Source organism: Aegilops tauschii, chromosome 2, assembly GCF_002575655.3.
Source record: "Aegilops tauschii subsp. strangulata cultivar AL8/78 chromosome 2, Aet v6.0, whole genome shotgun sequence".
Lineage (NCBI taxonomy): Eukaryota > Viridiplantae > Streptophyta > Magnoliopsida > Poales > Poaceae > Aegilops > Aegilops tauschii.
The window spans coordinates 322,843,306-322,852,495 of record NC_053036.3 but is presented as its reverse complement, the minus strand read 5'-3'; the positions used below and the strand labels follow the sequence as shown (position 1 = coordinate 322,852,495).

At 47.8% G+C, this 9,190-nt stretch overlaps 1 long non-coding RNA gene across 1 annotated transcript; it reads left to right on the top strand.

Annotated features, from left to right (window-relative positions):
* Positions 1-3,999: 3,999 nt before the first annotated feature.
* On the top strand, positions 4,000-8,267 carry LOC120973364 (uncharacterized). The gene is made up of 3 exons (XR_005768094.3): positions 4,000-4,408; positions 4,444-6,870; positions 6,981-8,267. It is a non-coding gene; the product is annotated as an uncharacterized lncRNA (long non-coding RNA).
* The last annotated feature ends 923 nt before the right edge of the window (positions 8,268-9,190 follow it).

The following is a 9,190-nucleotide window of genomic DNA, read 5'->3' as shown; positions in this document are numbered from 1 at the left end:
TCTGGCGCACGATGATAGGTCAACATCGAAATCATCCGCTCGTCTTCCATGAGTCCGGCGTCGAGCCCAGACCTCGATTATATCCGGATCATGGAAGGGACGCCGCCTCCGGAGTCGTCAGACGACAACCAGACGGACGAGGAGCCGTCGGAGGGAGAAGAGGAGGACGATGATGATGAGGAGGAATGGTCGAACAAGGAGGAGGAGAACGACGACAGCAACGACGATGATGACAACGGCGGTGATGAAAAGCCAACCGTCAGCGGCAAGAAGTGTCCTCGCCAAGACGATGTCGCGGGGCCATCCAACAACAACAACAAGAAGAAGTAGGACTAAATTAAGCAGACTGTACATATCTCTGTTTCCGTTCAATCATATTAATTTGTTATCTCTGTTTATCCTGTCAATCTCATCGCGGACGGTTAGTAATAAGTATTCGACAGAGATCTTCTACATTATCCCCCACAGGTTGGTTTGTTGAACTGTGTGCCATGATGAGACACAATTCACAAAAAAAGTCTGTATGGGCTATCTATAATGATCGCACACAATTCTGATTACCGACCTCTTTGCCGGGTATCACACACATCTTGTTACGCCGAATCGTTTGTGTTCACCTCGATCATCGCAAACAGTTCATCAGAGCGAACTGTATGCCGTATATCGCACACACATTATGGCTGCCCGTTTCTGTTGTTCTGTCTAATCGCAAATAGTTCGTATGGATCAACTGTATGCCCTGCATCGCACATACAACTAAAATCTGAACCGTGTTTGATGCATCCTCCATCGCAAATGGTTTGCACCTTTTTTGACGGTTATTTTACACCACCGTTTGCGATTATTGTATCGCACACAGTTTCGTCGAAGGGTCTCTGATCGTAGTGTCGTGTTAGCAGCATCCTGCAGTTGTGATAGATCAATATGATAGCATCAAATCCAAACAATACTCCAAAGCATAATATCCCATATGATCATAATGAAAATAAATATTGCTCCTGATAATCCAATAGCAATATATCATCCTCAATCCGCAAAGAATTAGTCCTAGAAATCCAAGCATCATCATGACAATGGCAAGATCAAATATCACTCCAAGAAATGCCATGAACAAATCATATTTAACTAATGCAAATTTTAAGCAAGTTTAATTAAATAAACCATCGAATTGCATTGCAATCATGCAAATGGAGGGTGTGGCTTGTCTTGCTCCAATAGAGAGGTGGGAAAGCTCCTGGTCTTTATAACACACATCAAACACTCTAGAAAACATTTTTGGAAGCATTTATAAATAACACATAATGCAAATACCACTGTCCAGAAAATCTAGACAGCAGAGAAAAATACCAAATTCTACCAGAAAATAAAGGAGCTTAAAAGAAAAATAACGCAAAAAGAATCAATTCAATTGGACTTGTAGTTTAGGAGATATTCATGGTCAAAGTTGAGTCAAATCTGGATTTAAAATGAATTTAAAATGATTTCTGTAAATTCCAGAGGGGCTGACGTCGAAGGCGTACTCCTGGAATACGTCTTCACTTAGGCACCGCTTCGGGAGTGCCTGAGGGGCTGATAGGCGGGGCCCCTCGGTCATATTTGAAGGGGGAGAGAGAGAGGGAACAGAGGGAGGGCGGCTCACCGGTGGCCATTCGCCAGCGAAGAGGCCACGACGAAGCTAGGCGACGGCGGGGATGGATCAGGCAGACGACAACAACCACACACATATCCGCAGATTCCCGGGAGATGGTTGGACGGCGTCGGCCCCTTCGTCTCCGGCGGCAGCATGCTATGGGCGCCGGCGAAGTCGACGATTCCGACAAGCATTGACTCGGGCAGGGGGGCTGGGGAGGACCAGGGGGTCGAGGGAAACTCGATGGTGAAACTGGCTGGGGCTAAGGGGCACCAGAGCGAGCTGGAGGTGGAGAGGGCCGAGTGGCGGAGCTCCGGCCGGAGTTGAAGAAGAAGAACACTAGGGCTCTGGCGAGTGGCTCCAGGGACGATTGGGGGGAGGAGGAGGCGAGTGGTGAAGCGAACCGAGGCTGGGGCACGCTTAAATTGGCGGGGGCAGATGCCGAGTCAGATGCTGCCATGGGCGCGCGAGCCAGCTCCGGCGAGGACTGGTCGCACCGCGGGGCCCTTGGGGCGATGAGTGGGGGAAGGAGGGCTCTATCAGGGCAGAGGATGGACCCAAGGGCGATGAGGAAGAAGACGGGCGAGGACAGAGCCGGTCGGGGTATTGTGCACCCACGTGCACACGGCGGCTAGCACCGGCGAGGGTGCTTCTAGAGGGGAGAGGGGTCCAAAGAGCGACATGAGAGGAGGAATAGGTTGGACGGCACCAGCGGACGCGCGAACACCGCCGGAACGGGGCAGCCCGACGCGCAAAGCGCGACCACGGCGCACAGGCATGGAAACAACGCTGTCACCGCGTAGAGGAGCGAGGAGAGGACACGAGGGCCTGGAAAGCATTGTCTAACGTGTTGTTCTCACACCCTGGGTCCCTTAGGAGGTGATAGATAGACAGAAGAAGCTCTAGGTTGATGGGAGGCATCGATGGAAGTTTGCTGTAGCAATCTTGATCACATCTGTGTGATAAAATGAGAAGAAAGATGAGGTGAGCAAGATGTCAATGAGGTTTAGGGTAGGAAGGACTACAGTCCTGTGAAGTTTGAGAAGATTAGAACCAAAATTTAACATGGTTGTTTTGCAACTGCTAAATTGGTCCAGAAACTTGACTTAGATGAGGCACTCACATGGAGTGTTGAAATGGGATGAAATTTTTCATGGCATGATGATATGGACATCATAAGATGTTGTAAAAATTCCATACCATTTGGACCTGCCAAAATAGTACTTCCTTCACAGTGATCTTCTCTGTCTAGAAACTAGAGAAAATAATAGAGGGAAATTAGCTTGATGAAATCATCCCAAATTTTGTGGAGAGAAATTTTATGGGTAGGAGCCTGCTCTGGTAAATTTTCAGCAATAATGAAGCAATATAAAATGTACTTGATTCACAAACTGAAAACATTGCTAAAAACAAATATTTGATGTTCTGCTCACATAGATAATTGGATGGAGCTGAATTTTCGTGGAGAGTCATGATTTGAGCATATGAAGGATCTTCCAAATTTCAACTCATGTGAGTTAACCTATCTAGTACTTCCTTCACAAAGCTTCTCTCTAGATAGAAACTTTGGAAATTTGCTGAGGAAGATTCACTTGCCAAATGGAGTTGAATTTTGGCATGAGGCAATAATTTGGATAGGAAAGAGTGCACAAAAGTTTGGGAGCAATCAAGGAAAGATAAATGACACTTCCTTCACAAAGTTCCACTCTGGACAGAATAGGAAATTGAATATTGTTGCATTATTTTTGGACTAGACAAAGAAAATTTGGACATATTTGGGGAATATATGACCCAAAGAATTTATGAGAATTATTTGAGAATTTTGTGGAAGACAAGAATATAGGTTGCTTCACAACCTAGATCAGACAGGGTTATTCCTTTAATGGAAAAATAAATATTCCCAAGAAAAAGGGTTTGGGGTTGGGCTAGAATAGAAATGACATGATCTTGGGAAAAATGATGATCTCCCAGGTTTCAAGTCCATAGAACTGCAAAAAAATCAAAGCAAAACCAAATAAAATCAAAAGAAGAGAAAGGGCCAAAAACCAGGTTGTTACACTTCACCATGTTGCCGCGTCGAATTATGGATGATGATGCAGAGAGTAACACTGTTGTGCATGTTGTATTTTTCTCTATTTGCTGGCTTGAACTCCTTGCTTCCAATTCGAAGCTCTCGCCACATATCTCTACTATTAAATGGGGATCTGCCGTCATTATTGTGGTGATTGTACGACCTCCTCCCCATGAATGACAACCATCGACCACTTGTTCCCAGGCATGAGATCCATCCACCAAAAAAACCCACGGTCGCACCAGTAGAAAAAAATTGGACCTCCTTCCCACCCCCTCCCCACACGAAAGGAAGAAACAGAAAAAGTAAAACAACCCACCTACGCACGTCCCATTCCTACCTCCCAGTCCCCTTTCCCCAGATCCTTGCTCGTGAAGATGCCTGTCCAATTCGGCCCGACTCCCGTGTCGCTCCCGTGGGCGGCCCGGGAGTAAAAACCCAAGCCGCCGCCAGTTCCTCACCTCCGGCCACTCTCCCCTCACCGCCGCCAGCATGGGTCGCCGGGCAAAGCCCGCGCGGCCTGGCGGCGGTGGGCCCTCTCCACCTCCGCTTCCGGGCTTCGCGGCGCGGGCCGCTGGCCTCTGCTGGAGTTCTTGGGGACGCATCGCTCGAGGCAGCACGGCAAGACAGCGGGGCGGCAAGTCGACGGCGCGGCGCAGGGTGGCTCTGGCGCGCAGGTCGCGGTGCGGGATGGTTCTGGCGCCCAGGTCGCGGTGCGGTCGCACGCGGATCTGGCGCCCAGGTCGCGGTGCGGTCGCACGCGGATCTGGCGCCTGGAGGGTACGCGGTGGGCGGGGCGTCTGCACCTGGAGGGCGCGCTACGGCGCAGCTCGGCTGCGCACGGAGGTGCAGCGCGGGCGCTCGGGAGGTCCGGGCGGCCCAGATCTAGCGAGCGCAGCGGCAACGACTTGGGCGGCGCGACCCCCTCTCCCTTCCCTTGACGGGATCTCATCCGCGGAGCTTCTGGCGGCGCGGCGCGCCTAGGCTCTGGCGGCAGCCCTGTTCTGTGGAGGTGGCGGTGGTGGGCTGGCTTCGTCCGGTGGTGCTGCCTGGGTGGCGGCAGCTTTGGGCGGCGCGTCTTCCCTCCCTACCCCAGATGGGATCTCGTCCGGCGGAGTTCCTGGCGGTGCAGCGCGTCCAGGCTCTGGTGGAAGCCCTGTCCGGTGGTGGTGGTGGTGGTGTTGGGCAGGCAGGCGCCCTCGGAGGCTGCTGGGCACTTGGTGGTGCTGGCAGCTGCGGTGTGGTTCGGCGGGGTGGTGCCGGCTATCCTGGCGATGGTGCGGCTGTTCACAAGTGGCTCCTTCGGCAAGGTGCTGCGGCAGTAGCGATGTGAATCAACTTGGACGGTGCGGCCCCATTCCGATGGGTTGGATTGTAGGTGTGCGGCGATACGGATGAAAATCCAGCCCAGCTTTGGTCGGTGCCAGCGGCGACGGCACCTGTGGATGTCGTTCACCTTCCTGAAGGCGTCGCTGTGGTGCATCGACACCTCGCTCCCTCTCATTTGGTATGTTGTCTCCGGGCGAAAGCCTTGATTCGGTTGCGAATCGGTGATGACGGCGTCATTGGCGTCGTTCCTCTGTTGGGAGCATCGTTTGTTGGAGGAGGGCTTGGAGGTTCTTGTTGTGTTTCTTCGGTGCTCGCCGCTGCTCTGAATTGTTCTTCAAGGGCGCTATGTACGCCATCGCGGGTGTTTCCAAGACGATGGCTTTCACGGAGTTGTCCAAGTCCCGCCACCCACCTGCCAACTCTCTTTAGGCGCTCATGGGTGGAGGGTGCGTTGGCAAGGAGAGTTCTTTCGAGTTATTGCTCTTCGGAAGTGATCGATGTTGGTCGAGACGCGGTTTTGTTAGACTTCTTAGGGCAGGCTCTCTTGCGTTGTGGTTGTTTTGTGATCGTTGAGTTGGAGTGGTTACGCGGCCTTGTTAGACTTTTTAGGGCAGGCTCTCTTGCGTTGTGGTTGTTTTGTGATCGTTGAGTTGGAGTGGTTCTTACTTCTCACCGAGATGTGGTGGGAGCTTCTTGTATTTTATTCTCTATCTTCTAAAAAAAGGCACACAATTTGTGTGCTCTTGAAAAAAAAAGATCCTTGCTCCTAAATTGTCGTCACCGCCGGCTCTTTCTCTCCTCGCGTCCATGGAATCGCTCTTTCTCGCCATTGACCCCAGCTCCCCCTGCCTCCATCCCCTTGGTGGAGCGACACGACGACGCCGGCAGCGATGAACAATGGTCTGGTAACCATGTTTCCCTACCCTCGCATTCCACCTCATCTTCTAGCCGTAGCATGCATGTACTCACGCATGGCACCTCCTCTCTCTCTCTCTCTCTCTCTCTCTCTCTCTCTCACACACACACACACACACACACACATACCTGAATAGGGCAAGCTTCATGTGTTGTCAGAATCCTATTGACAACTGACGGCTTGCCTTCATGTTTTAAATTTTATTTGTTTCGCACCAAGAACAAGCCAGTGGTTATAGGAACTATTATTTGTTTCTCACCTAAAAGTTATGATGTAATTATTGAATTAATTAGCACTCGTTTCTTGATGTTACCCGTGGGACTGAAAAATGAAATAGTACATGCTTCATCATGTGGTCCAGGCTTTTTAATAAGAGTTTTTACATTTGTTCTCAACAGAAATTCTTGCTTGAATGTTGCAATGGAGATAGTTAAGAATGGAGTTGAAGTTTTCCTCTGATGTGTGTGAAGGTAAGATACCCAAAATATCAACTTTTCACTCTCCAAGAACAAGCTTGTGGTTATAGAGACTTTTGTTTGTTGCTCACGTGAAAGTTACATGTAATTCAGTAAAAAAAGAATCAACTGACTATTGATGTTTATTCTGTCGGACTAATTAATGAACTTCTGTTTGTTCACATGTCTGATATAGATGGGTCTAAGTTCACACAAAATGCATCTTATTGTTCTTACATGCACCCTACTAAATAGTCTTACACCTGGGAGGACACTGCGTAACAATTTGTTTTTTGTAATTGTTGATGTAAAATTGCTCGACGTTTTCGCTACCAAGAGAAGACACGAGGATGACAGTGAATCATCGAGTAATAACTAACATCAGCTAGATGTATGAACCTGCCTCATTATGGTTGTGCGGAGACGTCCATGATGACGAGCCTCTCATGCGGCCATGAGTTCCACCTCGGTAAGGGGGCATGGGTCGATTGATTCATAGTCAAGCCTCTCCTGTTTCTCATAACTTTCATACCTGAAACCAACTGAATGGATTTGTGAATCTGTTGTTTCTTTTGGTAGGAGAATATTAGGCAAAGTAGTGGCTCAAGCCGGCAGGGTGCGGAGCTGGAGGAGTCTGGATGGGGTAAGTCCGTGGGTGGAAAGGCATCTTCAAAAGCAGCAACTCCACCATCACATTTTCCATCGATGCCAAGGGAGTCAGGTAATAAACTTGCCGAATTCTACTTGTATTATCACGCCTCTACGTTATATACTTCACATGGAAATTTGCAAAATATGCTTGAAAAACTTGTTTTCCTTAGTCTGTGTTGGTTTCACTTTGCATTTGAAATACTCAATAGTTCTTTTAATCTATGTAAATACTTAACATTCAATTCTCCCCTTTTTTCTAAGTTACTATTTTTTAAGTGTGGGCTACTATGTCTGCTTGCGCGATTTTACATGATAAATGATGCTAATTGAGAAATATGATCACTTGATCTACCGTAGTTTAGTGGAATTGTCACTGTGATAGAACTTAGTGAAAGAGACCTGATACGTCTCCATCGTATCTATAATTTTTTATTGTTTCATGCCAATATTATATCACTTTCACATACTTTTGGCAACTTTTATATGATTTATTGGATTAACCTATTGATCCAGAGCCCAGTGTCAGTTCCTGTTTTCTGCATGTTTTTTGTATCGCAGAGTATCCATATCAAACGAAGTCCAAACGCGATGACAATTTATGGAGAATTATTTTGAAATATATGTGATTTATGGGAGTTGAAATCACCGCAAACGGAGGCCCACACAGGGCACGATACACCAGCGCAACGGCCAGGAGCCTAGCGCGCGGTGGTGGGTTGTACCCACCTCGTACATCGGTTGGAGTTGTACTTCGGGCGCAAGGAAGCTTATATCCGGAAAAAAAATCGTGTTAAAATCTCAGCGCAATCGGAGTTACAGATCTCCGGAAATATAAGAAACCGTTTTCGGCCAGATCTGGGGACGCGAAACAGAAGAGAAGAGAGAGAGAGATCCAATCTCGGAGGGGCTCCCACCCCTCCGCCGCCATGGAGACCATGGACCAGAGGGGGAACCCTCCTCCCATCTAGGGGGGAGGCCAAGGAAGAAGAAGAAGGAGGGGGTCTCTCTCCCCCTCGCTTCCGGTGGCGCCGGAGTGCCACCGGGGCAACGATCGGGACGGCGATCTACATCAAAAATCTTGCTACCGTCAACACCAACTTTCCCCCCTCTATGCAGCAGTGTAACACCTCTTTCCCCGCTGTAATCTCTACTTAAACATGGTGCTCAACTCCATATATTATTTCCCAATGATCTATGGTTATCCTATGATGTTTAAGTAGATCCGTTTTGTCCTATGGGTTAATCGTGATCTTGGTTGGTATGATTGTATATTTTATTTATGGTGCTGTCCTACGGTGCCCTCCGTCTCGCGCAGACGTGAGGGGCCCCCGCTGTAGGGTGTTGCAATATGTTCATGATTTGCTTATTGTCAGTGTTGCGAGAGTGACAGAAACTTAAACATGGATAGGTGGGTTATGGCGTATGTGAGTAAAGAGGACTTGATACTTAATACTATGATTGGGTTTCACGACCTTAATGGTCTTTAGTAGTTGTGGATGCTTGCTAGAGTTCCAATCATAAGTGCATATGATCCAAGTAGAGAAAATATGTTAGCTCATGCCTCTCCCTCATGTAAAATTGCAAGAATGATTACCGAGTTATCGATTGCCTAGGGACAAATAACTTTCTTGTTCACAAAAGCTATCCACTTTTATTACCTTGCAATTTAATCGTAGTTTTATTCTTGCAAAGTAGTTCTAGCATCACACCTACAGAATAGTTTCATACTTGTTTCCGGTAAAGCAGACGTCAAGCGTGCGTAGAGTTGTATCGATGATCGATAAAACTTGAGGGAATATTTGTTCTACCTTTAGCTCCTTGTTGGGTTTGACACTCTTATTTATCGAAAAAGGCTACAAACGATCCCCTATACTTGTGGGTTATCAAGACCATCCTCTTTTACGGTATGTATGCTCATACTTTTTTCCCATCTTAAAACTAAAATCAAGAGCACACAGCACAATAGTACTTGATTTAAAATTACAGTTGTTCTGGACTATAAACTTTTTGTTTCCAAACTAATAACACAAGTAATTATGAAACAATCACTACTTTTCACGAATACGGAAAGCATGTGTATCTTTTCATTGCTAGAAGAAGTTGAAGTGTACATCTTTCATTGTGCCAACTGTCCAGCA